Source organism: Danio aesculapii, chromosome 6, assembly GCF_903798145.1.
Source record: "Danio aesculapii chromosome 6, fDanAes4.1, whole genome shotgun sequence".
Lineage (NCBI taxonomy): Eukaryota > Metazoa > Chordata > Actinopteri > Cypriniformes > Danionidae > Danio > Danio aesculapii.
In genome coordinates, this window is record NC_079440.1 from 35,549,862 (window position 1) to 35,559,905 (window position 10,044).

Genomic DNA, 10,044 nt, shown 5'->3' on the forward strand with positions numbered 1-10,044 from the left:
ATAAGAAAATCAAGTATACAAATGTGATAGATATCAAACATATGGTTTAGCTAGAAAAGTGTACGTTTGATGGTCTTCTTTATTTCTTGGTCTTTATAAAACAGGCAAAAGAAAATAAACTAAAAAAAAAAAAAGGGAAAACCTTGGAGAAAAAAAATGCCCTAATAGAATACATTTCAAAGCTGGCAAACAACATTTTTTATTATTATTATTATTATTATTATTAGTATTAGTATTAATAATAATAATAATAATAATGATAATAATAATTATAATAATTATATATTTTTTATAAAATAATTTTGGAAGCTTTGATTATGAAATATGGTACTGTAAACAAGGTATTTTTGAGGGGGATTTTGCTGTATTTTATATAATTGTTCATATAATTGTATAATTAATTAAACAAATTAAATTGCAAAAGCAGTTTTTGAAGTATTACATGTAATACTTTTTAATAAGCTATCATTCAACCTTAGTTGATGCATTATCTAACAACAATAGTAAATAATTTAATTAAAAAATTCAATGTATTAGATCAATAAAAACACATTTGAGTTTTAAGAGTTATTGAATATCAACTAATAAAACACCATGATGATTAACAAATTGTCGCCTTGGAATTATACAGTATCTGCGTTCTAAACGATTTTGAGATATTGAGCTTCAAAGTTTTTGTGTAACAGTTCTCTTTCATACATTAACATGACGGAGACACTAAATGTACTCTAAATGTAAATGATCAAAACTCTTACATTTGCAAATTGAGGTAAAAAGCAGGGCAAATGCAGATAAAACCTTCTAATTCTAAGAAGTCATTTACTTTATAAGATTCTATTTAGCAGATTATTAATTAAAGGATTGCTTTTCAACAAGTAAAATCAATCTGCTTATTAATTAGTTAAATTTTTGCTTCTATAACATTTATTTAATGTTTTAGGATGCACATTTAGGATTCAAACTAAGGGCTGAAATATGTGCTAAATATTTTATGCAGTGCAGATGTTAATTTAACATGTGAATGTGTTTGTTTCAAAATAAATAGCCTTTGTTTTAGGCTAAAAGCATTTGTTTCTGTTATGAACATCAATTTGATCATAGTTTGGTTATAAATGGCGTTCTAAAAGTTCAATTAATACATATTTATTCACTGAATGCCCACAATCACAATATGATGCATGTTCGTTATCACAACAATGAAATGTTGATATGCAGTGCTCAGCATATATGAGTACACCCCCCACAAATCTCTCTTTTAAATGAATATTTTCTATAGGATGCTTTACAATATTATATTTGTGCATATACATTAGATTAGTCAGTACTGAAGCCAAATCTGGAGCTAATCTAACAAAATAACTTACAGTAATGTTTCAAAAATTAGTAGCCCAAATTTATGTTATAGAGAAATATTACATAAAAATTTTAAAAATAGCAAAAATCAAGTGAAACAAAAATATTTACAATTTTGTTTAAATGTTTTTATATTTTGTTTATATATTTTGCATGAATTTTATTGTATCATCTTTCCATTTCTAAAGATGTTCTGTGACCAAAATATTATTTTAATAAACATTTCTGTTTAATAATTCTGTTTTGTTCAAATGCACCAATATATATTACCCATATTCACTGAGAAGTTGATATTCATTTTTAAAATAGGGTGTTTACATTTATGCTGAGCACTGTATTTGTGTGAATGAAAATCAGCACATTTCTAGTTAAAAACAATCCTAAAAAGTGTGTGTTCTCTTTTTTGTAGAGTGTGTTCATCTGTGTGCTTCTGGAGCAGCTCCACTCAATGTAAATCTCTACATGGGGTCGTGTGCCACTCTGCCCCATCTCCTCAATTAAGACTCTAAGCAGCAGCATCGTCATGGAGACCACTGGAAGCAATATACAGAAGGTGAGATATCCTGTCAGATCCACATAGTCATATACTTTAGTAGAGTGACAAAAAATGCCTTATTTTTTTCTATTTGTAGTCAATGAAATAATGAAAAAATGGTAATGATAAAAATGTGTAAATGTTAAAGGGGTGGTCCACTTTAGTTGATGTGTAATATGTGAACATAACCAAAATCTCTGAGTGTAATATGCTCAAAGTTCAATGCAAAGGGAGACATTGACTTTTACAGAGTTAGCTTAGCAAAGCCTACAGCGAACGAAGTTTGGGCACTACAAAAATAACATCCGGGCCAGTGAGATCAAAAGGGCTTCTGGTTACGCATATTCACCACGCAAATACACCCTGCACATCGAAGAGGCGTGGCCAGAGGCTCTGTAATGTTATAGCAGAGAAAGCTAAAATTCTTCTGTTTCTGTATTTGGGCTTCCAAAGGATACAACACAAAAATAGAAGTACTTACAGTTTAATTTTAATTATGTTTCAAAGAATTATAAAAAATATATAGCTCTAGCATTTGACAAAGGATAGCTTCCAGAATTTCTCCCAGTTCAGTGCTGGATTTGGCTAAAAACTCCTCCAACTGACGAAGCTGTGGATTGTGAGCCACAACCTGTAAATATTTTTATTTGTTAAAATCAATCAATTACATGCACAGTTTCTAGCGTTAACGGGATATTGTAGTAAGGACGTAAACAAGAATGTAAACAATAGGAAATGCTGTTTGGCACCGCTAACAATTTAGCTACAAATTCATATTTATTCGTCAAACCGCTGTAAACACCCACAATCTTCACCAGTGCAGCATTGTCTCTCCATGTGGCCACTTTCCATGCGTTCTACATATCAAATATCGAACTCGCATTACTTACACATGCTTATTCTGAATATAAGTGAAAGAAATTTGTCTAATTTTATTTTAGAGAGCAGGTGTAAGGTTCAGCTGTGTCCTCTTCATTTTCTGTCTGATTCAGGCTAACTGATACGGCTGTTTACACAGCGCAAAAGTACGTCCCTGTAGGGGCATGACATGGTGTCGTGGAGCCAATCCGCAAATCACAGAACATTATGTTAGCTGACCAATCATAGCCTCCTGAGGGTGGGCCTTTCAGAGGAACTAGGAAATATGTCGTTTTCATGTAGCTGAGAAGCTGTATACAATCAAAGTAAGATATATGAAAAAATAAGCATGAAGCATGAGCACACATTGCTTTGCATCTTATAAACACAACCAAGCTTTAAAGAGCCCCTATTATGGGTTTTTGAAAGTGACCTTCAATGCAGTGTGTAACACAGCTCTAAGTGAATAAAAACATTCAGCTGAGGTTTAAATTTAAACGTGCACCTTGTTTAAAACTATTGATTAGAAATAGTTGACTCAGAGTCGAATAAACAAATCGAGTTGAGTTTGGATCTTTTGGTTGATCGCATCGACGTTGATAACGATCTCCAAATATGTATTTCCAGTTCCGGTAAAATGTGCACACGCTTTCCCTCCACACGCTAGCGGAGGCGCGTGGGATCATGGCACTGCTCATGACGCAAAAATGACGATCACTGACAGATGGATATTCGGTTGCGGGGAATAAAGGGTTAAAGTTCATTTTAACAATACCACAGTATTGCCAAATGTGTGCTGTGTTGGTTCCTGTCATTTTTCTGATTTTTATACAATAACCTACACTGCAATGCGGGATTTGTCTGCCGTTTGCTATTGAAGTAGCAGAGACTATGGGACTTTGTCAGACTTTGACAGGGACTTTGTCAGTAACTTTTACAGTTCAAATGGACCAGTTTCTTCGTCCTCCGGATCAGAACATGTAAGTGTAATTAAAATTGTTGCCTCATTTTGTGTAGTTTGCAAAATATGTGTTTAATTGTGTGTTATAAATTGTTATCACCCCGCACGGCTTCTAATCATGTACCTTTTATAGATCAGTGCTTGTACTGTATCTCTCAGGTTAAATCTGTATGGGGCTGTTCACATATCGCATCCAAAACTATGTTAAAAACCCAACGGGTGCTTCTTCCTTTACCGATTTAAATGCGTTTCTGAACTGGCAATCCTCTGCCATTTGTCTTTGCTATGGCCACCATCATGAATATATTCTAAAATTATCTTTTTAAATAAAATAAGTTATTTATCTAAAAAAAAGATTGTTACAGCAGAAAAAAATTGGGTTTTGAGTGGCTAGAGTGTTGTGTTATAATATATTAATCATGATACAATCATGGGTTTGATCCCAGTGAACAAGTGCTTTTGTAAAATGTGTATCTTTAATGGACTATGCCAAATACCGTATATGACCACATTTGATCTTGCATCTTAATTGGTTACACCATTCACATGTGCATGTGATTTTGTTTTTGTTTGTGCTGTGTGTGTTTGAATGTGGGTGAATCCTCAGGGCAGAAATCATTACAAGCCCACAGCAGAAAGAGAAGAAAGTCTGCAAGTGAGCATTTTAGAGGTGAGCAGGATGCATGTCAGCAGGAAAGAGATTAGACAGAAACACCTGACATCAGTGCACAGAGAAACACTACATTTGATACATTTTACTTTTTCTAAAGAAACCAGGTTCATTTGAATCAGTAACCAGCATTGGCTCAGTTTATATTCAAATTAATTGTGAGACTTACACTATAGCAAAAATAACAATGATTTTTTACTTAGCTCATTCAAAGAGAAGCTTTAAAAATATCTTTATTGATTGTTACTTAAATCAACAGTTATTTCTAGAAGTCGAAATGAGCATGCACATATTAAACCTGATATGCTGAATTTTGCATTAAATTATTATGATTATTGATTGATACAAAATATCTCTGCTCTCTTCTACTTTTTTATTTAAGAGGTTTTGGGTATTATATTTTTAAAGGCATTAATATTTAATCACATTTAAGTCATTCCAAACCTTCTGCTATTTTGGTTCCAGTGTTTTTTTGTTTGTTTGTTTTTTTTTGTCTGCATTTTGCTTTCATTGCACAGTTGAAACATTTGTGTTCTGCAGAGGAAGAAAAATGTCATTTACTGATTGTAAAATGGATAGTCATCATAAGAAAAAAAAGTCATCATTTACACACCCTTTACTTGTGTAAAACGTTTATGATTTTCTTTTTTTCTGTTAAACACAGTAGAATATATATTTTTTAAAATGTTGGAAACCTGTAACCAAATGTTGTAATCATTGACTTCCATAGTATTTGTTTTTGAGGGTAAATCAATAAATCACCCAAAATGGAAATTTACCAATGATTGCTTAAGAACATACTATAAATGGAAAGTGATCTTATGTACAAAGAAAGCATATTCAATTCAAGACAAGGGTCCACTTAATGCTGAAAAATGTACTGTAGCTTTTGTGAATGTATGGGTGAAAGAATTATTTAGCATCACTAAATCAACCTAAATACAACATCATTACATTTAATACACAACCTTGGTTTAAGGTTTTGACCGTGTTCATGACACAATCTTCTTGTTACATAACAATTGGCAAACTACACAAATTATACACAAATTAATAAATGTGAGCTTAATAATGTTGTTAATAATATTAAGTATATTAATAATGTAAGTTAATAATAACTTCCTGCACAGACCAGCTGTATTGTCAGATAGTAAGTCAGTAGCAAAACCCAAGAATTTGCTTATCTGAATGTAAGAACTTACAAATCTCCTGATTTGCACACACAGACAATAATCAAAAACCTGGGTTTTGAATTCAAAGTTGCAGATTGATAGTTAAAAATTTGGCTAATCTCACTTGTTGTAAATGCAGATGTGGGAGAACTTCAAGGATGGGGAGAGGGATGATGTTGTTTTATTGAGTGAGTCCTCACTGCTGTTATGTTCACCAGCGATGAGCCCTTGCTGAATGCCGGAGAAAACTCTCTGTCATTCACCCCAACTATATATCCCATCATGCCCTGCAGTCACACACAGGTTTCAGGTCACCTACCAATTACACAAAGACATAGAGCCAAAGCTGATCATAACAGCTGCAGCCTGTAGCACGATGATGTACTGGATTAAGACCTATACGTAGTGGATGCGCATGTGCAATCAGTTGTTGTTAGAATGAGAATTATTTGTATTAATTATTAAATTATCCATTTCAATTTGTGTTGTTGACATCAGGACCAACACCAACCCTAAACCAAAGCCTCACAGCAGTATGAACGTTAAAACGTCCACTACGTATTGTCATCATGCTATAAACTGCAACGAGAGCATCTTGGTCAATGCCTGACCAATGAACAATGCCAATCAGTGTGATTTTGTGTGTGAAATAAACATTGGCATGAAGATGTACGTTTTTTTCACATTTTAAATATGAAAATATTTATGTTAAATATGATTCCTTACACAAAATTTTGTACAGCAGTAAAAAAACCAAAGTCATTTCATAGGTTAGAAACATATATGTATGTGATAACATCACTACACGGGACAAGCTTGCACCTTTTTGGTGTTCGGCCATACCTGTCAACCCTACCGTTTTTCCCAGGATTCCCCCATGTCTTACAATTCTATCATCGATATCTCTGTCATCCTGTTAAGGTATATGACCGTATTTCTCCCATATTTTTAATCTTTCTATGAAAAGTGGCAATAAACATTAAAGGACCGATCCTCCCTATACACAACCCATACCGCCGAACCACCAGAGGACACCCCTTGCTCCTAAATGTGAATCTGCTCCGTGCTTTCATTTCATTTTGCCATGAAAATACTTTGAAATGAATATAATAACGATGAGATTCCCTTCGTTTCCATTATAGGCGCTGTTGACCCTTCTATGCAATCCTCAAAACAGTTAGTTCATGTAGCGGTGCATGACTGCTAGATGCGCAATGTTGACAGGTATGTGTTCGCCCAATAGCATGACCACACACACCCCACTTCCAAAAATTCAAGTTGGCCAAGAAAAAAAATATATATATAGAAAGAAAAAGCTAAATTATATTTATTGACTTGACTTTATTCATTTATGAAATCAAAACAAACAACAGTTTGCCTTAGTAGCATTGAGTATACCTTAAAAGTAAATGTTCATTTTTGTGTGAACTATCCAGGTGACTACTTTATATAGAGCATTTACAGCAGATTCTAGTCTGCTAACTCATAAATTGTAGGATTTCAGGGATTGGAGGAGATACTGAACCTCATGAGCTTATTACTGATTCCACTAGTGACCTACTATGTCCAATTTGTGCCCTGGAACATGTTGCTTAATGCCAGTCTGCTTCAGGGCAGCTATTTTTTGCAAACGAATGCAGGCTGCTGTATTTTACTTTAGGTAAAAGGTCTGTTGGTGACTGCAAGACACCATACTGTACAGAAAATAAGAAACAAATGGTTTTGTTACTTATTAATATGCAAGAACATATATCTTCCTTTTTTCCCATTATGGTTATTGTCATTTCTTTCACCCTCGTCTCAAACCTTCCTGTAAAAACAGAAAATGCATTAAAAAACGTAACATTGGCATCTGCCACACTTGTTATTTTGTTCAATTTTTTTACTTGATTTCTGCATCGCAGTTCATCAGACATGACGATGGCAGCTCACTTGTTCTAAACAGCATTTATTATGACAGGCTGAGGTCTGGTGGGTCAAAACTGCATTGTTCAATCTGCCAAATCCTAAATATGCACTGGCGTCCCTCCAAGATCATCACCCCATGATTTGTTTTTATTCCAGTGACAAATGATATAAGAAGAATGTATTTGGAAGGATTTCTATGGGACAGATGAATTTGAATCAAAATGAGGGGTTGAGATAGAGTGCAGGAAAAGAAGGAGAGATGCAGATGGAAACATTTCTGTCTTCCTCGCAAAAAAAACTTTTACATATGCATATACTGCACATGAAAAGGTCACAGTAACTTCACTAATGAAGTTTCGTGTGTATGTGTGGGTGTGTGCGTATGTGCATGTGTGGTGTGTGCTTGTCTGCGTCAGTCCCATCAGCAGAGAAGCTGCATCAGTTTTTAGTTGACCCTTTAACCAGGGTGAATTCAAATTGACTTCATAGATAGACCTTTTAATGTTTTGATTTTCATGTCACACTTGTACAGTGTTAAAAACATTTTTAAAACACATTTTAAAATATTTTACAGCATACAAATAAGTTAAGCCTTTTATTTTTATTATGCAAGTGCTTTGGAGTGTTTTTTCTATTATTATTATTATTCATTATTATTTTCCTTCATCTTAGTCCCTTAATTCATCAGGGCTCACCACAGTGGAATGAACCGCCAACTTATCCAGCATATGTTTTACACAGCGGATGCCCTTCCAGCTGTGGCCAATTTAGTTTGTTCAATTCACTTGTTCTGCATGTCTTTGGACTGTGGGGTAAACCGGAGCACCCGGAGGAATCCCATGCAAACACAGGCAGAACATGCAAACTCCACACAGAAATGCCTACTGACCCAGCCAGGACTTGAACCAGCAACCTTCTTGCTGTGAGGCGATAGTGCTAACCACTGAGACAACATGTCGCCCTATTATTATTAATATTATTATTATTATTATTAATACTACTAATAATTATTATTATACTTATAAAGTAAACAATTTTACATTTCCCATAAAACCTTTTTGTCAAATTTACGTCAATGTCAACACGTTAATAAAGGGGTTCTCCTTAAAATGTTTCTCCTTAATTTTGTCAGTGCAATTTAGACAATTAACAATTGCCAATAGTGGAATTTAAGGTAGATTTATTCAACCATACATTGAAAAATTAGGAAATCACTAACAGTTTAGTTAAAAAAAATAATATAAAATATATTTAATACACTATATACATTTAGAAAAAAATATGTTCAAGTTAGGGTATCACAGTGGCGCAGTGGGTAGCACGATCGCCTCACAGCAAGAAGGTTGCTGGTTCAAGCCCTGGCTGGGTCAGTTGCAACTTCTGTGTGGAGTTTGCATGTTCTCCCCGTGTTGGTGTGGGTTTCCTCCAGGTGCTCCCATTTCCCCCAAAGACATGAGCATTTGAATTGGGAAAGCTAAATTGGCCGTAGTGTATTTCTTGCGGCTGGAGGGGCATCCGCTGTGTAAAACATGTGCTGAATAAGTTGGTGGTTCATTCCGCTGTGGCGACCCCTGATTAATTAATGGACTAAGCCGAAAATGAATGAATGTTCAAGTTATTTTCTAACTAAAGACGTGGACTTTTTTCCTGAGATATAACTTCATGGGATATACTGTTTTCGAGGTCAACATACCTTGTTATGCTAATTCATGTGCTATAATAACCAGTAACGAAACTAATAATGATGTTTGGTTCATCAGAGTGATGAACATATATTTATTATAATGTTTGGTGATAAAAATACTAAATAATCATTTAAAGGGGTGGTCCAGAGAGTAATTTTAAGGCTTGGTTGTGTTAAGTTGCAAAGCAATGTGTGCTCATGATTCACTTGAAGGAAATCATGTTATTTTTTCATAAATCTAACTTTGATTATATACAGCTAGTAAGCTAACATGAAAACGACTGATATATTTCCTAGTTCCACTAAAAGGCCCGCCCTCAAGTGACTCTGATTGGTCATGTGTCATAATGTGCTTTGATTCGCGGATCGGCTCCATGTCACGCCCGTACAAGCACGCGCGTTTTGTGTAAACAGTCAGTCAACCTCATGCCCGCTCTCTAAAATAAAATCTGTATTGAGTGAAAATGGGGTGCGGCTCCTTTAAAAGTGTGTGCGTGTGCCATTGTGTGTGTGTTTATGTGTGTGCGTGTGTATACTATGAACTGTATACTATCTGTAGACCCGTGTAACACGAGAAGCGCATGTGCGCTGGACCGCTGTTTATTTTTATTTTTCTCTGATGCTCGGATTATGTTATTTTCTGTAATTTACAGTGACGCTGCTGACAAAAGAATAAAGCACTAGATGTGGGATGCGACCTGTGTGAGTCTTGATTTATTTTTCTGCTGCTACATGGAGTTAGGCCAGCTCTCCTGTATTTTTTAACAACGCGTTACACGACGTCTTTCACATATATTCGGAATATGCCTGTGTAAGTAATATGAATCGTTTAAATAACTTTTGCGAGTTCATTATCTGAGATGTAAAATGCATAGAAAAGCTGCCTATAGAAAAACACTGCAG